Genomic DNA, 9,102 nt, shown 5'->3' with positions numbered 1-9,102 from the left:
TTACCCAAGAAATTCATTAACAAAGTTGTTTATTTCCTCTTCCAGATCATTATGAAGTTTAGACAGACCCTAACTCAGATCCCTGTGGGACCCTGTTAGACACCCCCCGCTCTCTCCACAGCCAGCTGCACCTCAGCTGCCGCAACTCTGAGGCAAAACTAGTACAGGGGAGTAGAAGAATTTCCCACTGCTCCCTGGGCTATCTGTGAGACTCTCCAGGGCTGAGGCATATAGCTCTGGGGTTCAGGATAGGAAGAGTTCCCCTCAGCACCCTGGGGCTACCTTGGGTTCAGGGACCCCAAAGGGGGCAGAAGGGAACCCCCCCCCCCCCCCCCAAGGTGGAGGTTCTCTAGTACCCCCATGCTGGGCTACACAGGCAGGCACCTGGCTGGGAGGACGTCTTCTCCCCCCTGTGGCCGTGTCTTAAGCAATCAGCAGCCCTGGGGTGGGCAGCTCCCCTCAGCTTCCCAGGGCTGCCTGGGCTAGGGAACCCGCACTGGGGGAAGCCTCCCCAAAAGGTGGGCCAGCACCTGGAAAAGGGGCTCCTCAAATTCTGGGGGGAGTGGGGGGGGGGCAGGACACGGACAGCAGGGCGGTGGGGACATGGGGCTGGGCTGGAAATGGCCAGCTGGCTGGGAGACATGCTCTAGCCTCCCCTGCTTACTGGCCTGGTCAGAGCAGGCCTCCCCCTGCCTTTCCCAATTAAAAACTGAACCTCAGTTCAGTTGATTATTCGTTCAACCTATGCACCTCTGAGGAAGCTGCCTAGTTTGAACCAATTCAGCCTTTTTAACTGTCTGTACTTAGCCCTAATGTTGTCTTGTACTGTTATGTTCACTACACCCACCCCCGAAAATGTCTGCTGTATTTGACCTGTGGCTGCTCTCGAGTTCAACAGTGTTTCTGTTTATTTTCAGGCAAACTGAACACAGTATGAAGAACCAGATCAAGCAGTTAGATGTTTAGATAGAAGCCTATCTAGTCCTCAATATTTCTGTCCACCTATGTTCAGAAAATTGTATGTATGGTAGTATAAAGGAATACAGCAGAGGTTTTCTTAATTATACAGTACAGTTCTATGAATGGGCTTATATCCTAAGAGACACTTTCTCTCTTACCCTCTACTTGTGTGATGAGTTTTGTGCTTACAGAACAACTGTGGCAGAATTTGTATTTCGTTTTACTTACAGTTTATTGTTGCTTTCTGTAAGGATTCTACATGGTAAGCATGAAAATAAAGAAAAAATAGTTTAACATTTGCATCTGTTGCAATCTTACTGTAATGTAAGATACTTCATGCTCTATACATGTTTGAAGACTTTAAATAAAGGACTGCTGACAATCATATTTAAAAAAAGTGAGAAAAGGGTTTTTTTCTCTTCACCTCTTTAACCTTAAAAAAAAGTTTACCCTTTTAATCGCACCCTCTTTTTCTACAATAAAGGAATACCCACCCCATCTGTGTAGATAGTAGATCAGAAACATCAATTATTCTGTTTTCAAAAAGTAAAGGAGCCATTAGTCATAACGAATTCAGACGTTCTGTCATAGGCTAGGAACAGACATTGCATCTGTCCCTGAACAAGCTGTACCTGTGTTTGTCCTGGAACAGAGACATCCTGGGATCTGTGTGTACATGCACTGCCCTTCTAATTAGGGTTTACCGAGTGGCTAAGTGCATTGCCACCTTTCAGCCATTGATTCAATTATGCAATTCCTGGATAAAGTGCATCGGAATGGTTATGTCCCAAGATAAGCTATTAGTACTTTTCATTGTATTAACTTTTTTAGGATGTATCCCAAGATAACAGACATGGATGACTGAATAGATAAAATGGTTTATCCCAGGGCTGAATAAAACATCTGTGTATAGAGCTCAGCAGTTCAATTCAGCATTAGATTTCTATTTGCATAGGGTTATGAAATCATCCAATTAGCTATTAACTTCAGTAAAAACACACACACGCATATATACATACACACACTAAAAGATTTGGTGACTTGAATGTTAAGAACTCCTGCATCAGTCCAAAAAGAAAAAAAAAATGCATTAGCTATGAACTAAAGCAACACATTCAATTTGTAGGACTCCCCTCCCCCACAACCACAAACTTAAATTACAAAAAGCAAAAGCCTACCAATTAGATATGCAAAGCAGTAGGCACCTTGAAAAGACTCACTAGGACATTTTTTGCTCTTGTCTATTAGAAATAAGAATCTTTCTGTCAGTCATAACAGAAAAGATCTCATTGCAGAAGTTCTTAAATAATTAACACTCTCTTAACACACAAGTAAAAAGTTTCGAAAACAAGTGACTGAAATACTCATTTTCAAAAGAGGGTTGCACTTCAACCCCGTTCTGAAAGTGAACAACCTTCCTTTCCAGGCACTCACCAAATTCAAAGGATCTCAGCATGGACACAGGCTCTGCCTGCAAGGAAGGCTTACTTCTGACCTTCAAAGAAGGTAACAACAGAATAACTGCTAAAACTGAATGAACTATTTGACATCCAAAGCAAAACTGACTTGAGTTAGGTTCACAGTTTTGCACAAGAAGTGGCAGAAGGTACCAACCTGTCCTAAGTACAGAGGTGGTTAGCTCTGTTAGTCTCTGAAGTCAGGCTTTTAGATGCCAGACTGCCCTACTTTCTGCCTGATTTGAGACTATAGGTAACCACCTCTTCGCAGTTTTGCAACGCAACAGAATTATTTATTCTTTGCCAAGGTATTATACTTCTTGCCATAATCCTAAATAAATTACCATCAACTGGAGAGAGCTGCAACCCAAGTCCACAGATGCAGAGAAGTGTGCATAAAAGGCACAGACCGAGATATTTTGCAATTCATTTGGCAAGAAATAATTGCTTAGAATCGTTGTGCCTTCCACGCAACGTTTTACCTACACCTCATAATTAAAATTTTCTAGTGCAAATATAAGTGTAAACATACTATATACCTACCTCTTAATGATAAAAAAAATGCAGCCAGTGTTCTTTTTATGTAACCTGCATGCAAAGTCAGAAAAGAGACTCTCAGAGATCACGTGCAGCAAAAGATACAGGACAGCAAAAGACACAATGCTGTAATGCAAACTTCAGAGCTTTGATGACCTGGCAACCGCAAAGGGTATAATATTCAAGGGTTATCTTGAGCACCTATATTGCCTTAGGGCTAGACCAGTGGGATAGACTGAGATCAGAGGCAGCTAACCTGTGGCATGTGGCAGAACAGGGAGGGACACAGTTGCAGATAGGGCAGGAAACAGGGCACAGAGCAGCAGACTGCACAGGGGAAGGGGATTTGAGTGGCACTTGGGAGGGTACGGGGCTAATTTATGGCATGCCTGAAAAAAAGGTTGGACCTCACTGGACTGGATAATCTCCAAGCAGTTTTCATGCCCACTTTCTATGGTTCTGGATACCCAAAATGTTTTGTAATTTGTATATTGAGTTCAAAGTTCGAACTTGAGGATTTATTTCTTCACAAAGAATTACAGCCCATGTTATTAGCTATATTTAATACCAGCAATTGTGCAAATTTAATGCAGTACTTTAAAGAATGAAACACTACTAGGCTCCTGCATTATCCCATGTTAAGATAAAAGGAAAAAAAACCCTAATTTTCTGAAGGTTTTTCTTAAACCACTAGAAAAGCCCTCTTCTTGGTAGTTTAAACATTCTAAGCTACTCGGAAAAATGATTCTAAAGGAAAGCCAATGAAATGAGGGCAGGAGTTCTTTTGGGGCATGGAGGGTACAACGTCTATACATTAAAGAGAAAAGACTGAATGAAGTAGAGGACAATTTGCCCGCTCCTCTAATCAATATGTTTACTAAAGAAACGTCTATGAAAATATTTAGTGGGAAGGGATAACAGTTCAAATAGGGAGAGACAAGTTAGCAAAACTAAGTTTAAAGCTGCTGCAAATGACAGTGATTCCTTCAGGTTACTGGATTTTCTTCTTCCAAATCTACTGAAACATGTCATCTGTTGGACCTTCTGCTGAAAGTTGTTCTGTCGACACCTCTTACTTGTCTAGTTCTCTGCAAAGGCCATCAATTTAGTTTGATGCTTAACATCTCTACCCTTACCTATAGCCATAAGTGGGCCAAGCAGCAGTTGCTTCCATCCCAGCCAATCCAGGATCCATGCTTCGCATGGCATCCTCCCCACTGGTCCAGGACGCATACTGCTGGTGTGGGATCATGCTGTCTCGGACTGAACTGGAGAGGGGGAAGGAGGAGGGAACAGCATATATGGTGCAGATCCCAGACGGTGGAACAGGCACTGTGTGCAGCAGTAACAGATGAGGAGCTGGGTGCTGCATGTACCGCAGATCCCAGAAAGTGGTCCAAAACATATTTGGCATTCACTGCAAGGTTCAACTGAGACCCAGGGGCAACTGAGGCCCAGGAGCAGCACCAGGAGCTGGGTCATAGGACTCTGCAGCCCATACCCGACACCTCTGGCCTATCCCATCCTATAACAGTTCTCACATTAAAAAGAACTGCTTTAGCTGTCTGCCACCAGGGAGGAATTCATGAAGATTAAGTATCTTTAGCTACCCATACAACCACAGTGTCTTACCTCCTTATAGGGTCAAACCTACATTCGTATTTCCTTTAGATTTTCCTTATTTGTATTGGAGATTGCATGTGGACACAACTTAGATTTGCCCCATTTTTGTCGTTTCACATATTGACATTTGACCTTGTTCCCAGAGGAACAGCAAGTTCTTTCAAACACCTGGGGTGGAAGAAGGGGGAAGGAGGAGGAGAGCAACACCTTACCTACTAAAGTTTTGGCACTTCAGCAGCAGCTCCTAAAGCAGTCATAGTCTGGGCTCAGGCTGCTGCAGCTGGGGAACAGGCTTGCAGCAGGCTTGCAGCAGCCCCATAGCACAGGTGCTTGGTGGCTTCCCTTGGTGCCCCATTTGCTTTCCGCTCCCCAATACATATCCTATGTGTAGGGATGTACGTGCCACGGCAAAGGCTTCTGGAGGGAAGGGGGTGGGAAGCATCATTCTAGCATCCCTCTAAAATTGGTGCCCAAGGCTGGTACTGTGCTCACACCTCTTTAGCTACACTACTGCATCTTCCCTTGAAAACAGCACTTAAAATGCCTGCTATAGTAATAATGCCAATTTGTTTCTTCCATTTCCCATGCAAGAACTCTTAATCTGGAAAAGGGTTTTTCCATTCAATATGATAAGAACACTTTCTGTATCAAAAAAACCCAGCCAAACAGACAGACAGACCACAAAGCTAATTAGTCCACATGATGCATTCTGATCTCCAGCCTGATTTTAGTATACTTGCAGTACAATCCAGTTGCTAAAAATATTAGAAGAGAGGAAAATTTTCTTATCTGTTCTCTAAATCTCAAGACATACTCACAGCCACTGTAGACTTTCCATGTTCCGGATGGACTTATATATTGGAAGACATGGGAACAAGAAACTGCTCAGCAATCATTCCCCGTGCTAACTCCAACAGGCAAGCTATTCTCTCATATCCATAAAGGCAGATAACAAAGCCTAGTTACAACCATTTATATGTAAACACAAAGCTCTGCAATCACTGTCCAACACTCCCAGAAGCACAAGTGAATAATGAAAAATAATGCAGTTGCTGTCAAGGAAAAAAAAAAAAAAAGACAGGTGTGTTAAAAAAAAAAAAAAAGACAGGTGTGTTAAAAAAAAAAAAAAAGACAGGTGTGTTAAAAAAAAAAAAAAATGATGTTAAGGAAAAAAAAAAAAAAAAAAAATACAGAACTAGGTATAGAACCCTTCCTCTGTCCCAAATCTCCAGGTTACCCCTACCCCCACTCATAAGGAGGAAGAGAGAGGGGAAAAAAAAAGAATCACATCCCCTTGCATCTCGCTACCAGTACTTGGGTGCTAAAACACCAGGATCACTCCCCCATTTCTCAGATACCAAAAGCCCAAACTGCCTAGTAAATGACAAGTCCCCCTCTTCTAGTCATCCTCACCTCCAACACACACCCCTGTTGGCTCTGGATTTAGGATCCAGATACCTTGTTTGGGACAGGGGACCCACCCTCAGACCAACCATGACCTCTCCATTCAATAATAGTTAAATTTATTGATACACACAGGGATAACAAAAAAACCCAAAAAACAATACAAACAATCAAACAAGTCTATACATCTACCAAATCCTAGGGCTGTCAGTCAAAGTACATGTGGGCGAGACACAGTCTTCACCCAGGCTCTCTCTTAGGTGTCAGATGTCAGCATGGCATGTCAGCAGTGCGGAGGTAGGATGCCGAGGCCCACTCCCCACCCCCCTCCAGTGGGGTGCATGAAGTGGGCTGGTTGTATGCCCCTGGTCCATGGTGCCCTCTGGGACCTCTCAGGGAAAAGGATGGGGAGGGGGAGGGACAAGGAGGGACCTTTTTGTTATTCCCAGTCTCTGCTTTTGTATTCTCCTTCCCTCTTGATGACTCTTCATTCATGGCTCACTCTGGTTGGTTGCATCTCTGCGGTCACACATTCACACAGCCTTCCAGGCCTTCTCCTAACTTGGTCTGTTCCACCAGAAGCAGGGCTCAGGCCCCCCTCTGCTCTGGGGCCTCGTAGCTGGGTTGCACTTGTCTCGTGTTATGGGCAGTATGGTACATACTTGCTTGGTTCCCAGGCTGTGTGTCCCTGTTGCGTCAGACAACTTGTCTGCCTTGAAAGCTATGATTTTGTGTTATGGCATGCCCATCAATTCTTAGGGTGTGTGCGTGTATCCATCGGTCTTGTTGTGTTAGACCATAGTTTCTCAACCTGTGGTACATGTATCCCTGGGGTATGCGAGACAGTCAGGGGGAACATGGGTACCCCAACACTCTCTCACCCTCTTTTCCTCTCAAAAAGATGGCAAAAAAATTGGTGCAATTAAAAAAAAATTAAACTCCCCAGTAATAATTTGGTGTTCAGCTCTCCTAGCTTTGGCCAACAATCACCTTTAGCTCAGGTACATATTTGAGTTGTAAAAGGTAGCAACCCTACCCACACCAGATCAGACATCTGTCATTCACAGCCTTATCTACATAGCCCTTCTTCCAACATATGGCACACAGTCTGTAAATAAAAAAAATCCCCTGTGAGAATTTTAATAAGTACCCCAACATTCAATTTTCGAAGTTAGGGGGTACTTGCTACTTAAAAGGTTGAGAAACACCGTGTTAGGCGATCCGTCTGCTTCCAGGGCCGTGAAACACTGCACACGAGACTCAGGCTCTTTAGAAATCGATTAACCCCTGCTGCCCTTCTTGAACCATACTACTGCAAATAAGCCCAAAAAACAGACTTTTAAAAATGTTATTTCTAAGCCAACAACCACAAGGCATTATACAAACATTTGTGCTCATCCTGGTGCTTGCTTTCAAAACAGCCATAACAACAAAAGGACTAGCCTTAGAACACAAGATCATTTTTTCATCTAGTCTTCTGGCCTTCTTCCCATTAGATGGAAGCTTCTTCTATCCTTGATTGATGCTAAAATACACGCACCCAACCCAACTGCCAGTCAGCAGATCAGTTATTTTCGCCCAGAGGCCGATCACCGATATCCAGTCTCAGATCATCCATAAAGCTGTAAATCATTTTCCATTTATCCCTCCTCTCCCCGAGACCATCCAACACATGTTTGTCTGATGATATAAAAAAAAATAAATAAACAAACCAAACAAATCCAATTTGAGGTACACCATAAAACAGATTGATAACAAACCAGTTACAAGTAAACAAAATTTGAAAAATCAGGCCCCAAGGCAATTAAAAATCTTAATTTTTTTTTCCTTCTAGTTCTTCAAGCTTGGGAACATAAGAGCTAAAAATTGTTGGTTTTGTTTTAAGGAAAGCTCATCCTCATCTAATTGCACCGCTTCAGAGTTGAAATTTTAAGAGGGGAAAAAATAGGATCATAAATACATTAAGTAAGAATCATGAATTGGCAATAATGAAAACTAGAAAAAAAACTACCCACAAAACCCCAAAATGGTCTGCAGCTAATGGTACAAGATATGTTTGTAATTTCTGCATTAATTCTATCATTCATTTAAAAAGCCACAGAGACCTGAGAAAGGGCCGTTTATGCCTGAAGGCTTATTTTGTTTAACTTCTCTCCCAACTAATACAGACGGTCCAAAACAAAAAACACCCTCATCTTGTACATTTTCTGGACCATCGTGGCTACAACAACACTAACCCCAAGAATTTAAAATTTGTTTTAAACTACCAATGAACACTACATCATGTTTGGGGGCCTAGCTGAAGAAATTGCCAAGGTTCCTCCTAACTATACCAGATCTTGGGAGGGATCACAAAGATACCTAGGATTACTAGCAACAAAGAGAGACTTGCATATTTCTAGAACTGTTTTGAATTAACAACATCTAACAGAAAACAGAAGAAACTATTATACCAACTATTTGAGTTAGTCTAATAAAAGATATGAGATTTACCCAAAAGAACCTTGTCTACATAAAAGAAACATCATTTGAATCTAAAGACTGACATTCAAACATTTTCTCCTCATTTCTCTCTGAACAGAGATTTACTTTTTCAACTTACAGTACCCAGCGATTCTGCAGAATCTAACACTAGAAGTTGCAGTCGCATTTAAGTAGTCTCACTTGTCTTCTCCAGGAAGCCGCATCATGTTTTAGTGCATGTAACAGCCAACTCTGGAGTCAAGAGTTTGTCAGCAGGAATCACCCAAGGTTGCAGCAGCAGAATGAACTAATAACATAGGCTTTCATTTGTATCTCCTAAAACAGTGTTTTCTCAACCTATGGGTCGCGACCCAAAAGCAGGTCACAAGAATATATGAAAAGGTTGTGAATAAAACTTTAAAAAAGGATCAACATACTTTAAAAATGGATTCTCCTTTAAAAGGAGAAAAAGGTAGGAAACTGTCTTTTCCCTTGCAGGCTAGCAGAGGCCCCCATATCACCCTCTCCCTCCCCCCCCTCACACACTGGGGGGTTGGGGTGGGAGGCAGCAGATCAGGAGTGAGGGGCACTGGGTCAGAACTGGCCAATATTTACAAATGGGTCCTAGTACCAAAAAAAAAAAAAAAAAAAAAAAAAA

General features: G+C 42.5%; 1 protein-coding gene across 3 annotated transcripts in view; it reads right to left on the bottom strand.

The window, feature by feature from the left end:
- Positions 1–9,102, bottom strand: part of ARL15 (ADP ribosylation factor like GTPase 15) — a 405,914-nt gene that overhangs the window by 391,894 nt on the left and 4,918 nt on the right. Inside the window, exon 1 of one of the 3 annotated variants that reach the window (XM_019517873.1) lies at positions 1,189–1,215. The exons of the other annotated variants lie outside the window; for them this stretch is intronic. The gene's annotated coding sequence lies outside the window, so the exon portion shown is untranslated. Of the gene's footprint in view, positions 1–1,188; positions 1,216–9,102 lie in introns of those variants that run through there. 3 annotated transcript variants of the gene reach the window in all.

Source organism: Gavialis gangeticus, unplaced genomic scaffold, assembly GCF_001723915.1.
Source record: "Gavialis gangeticus isolate Ggan-Ray unplaced genomic scaffold, GavGan_comp1, whole genome shotgun sequence".
In the NCBI taxonomy this organism is placed as follows: Eukaryota; Metazoa; Chordata; order Crocodylia; family Gavialidae; genus Gavialis; species Gavialis gangeticus.
This window is presented reverse-complemented; position numbering and strand designations above follow the sequence as displayed.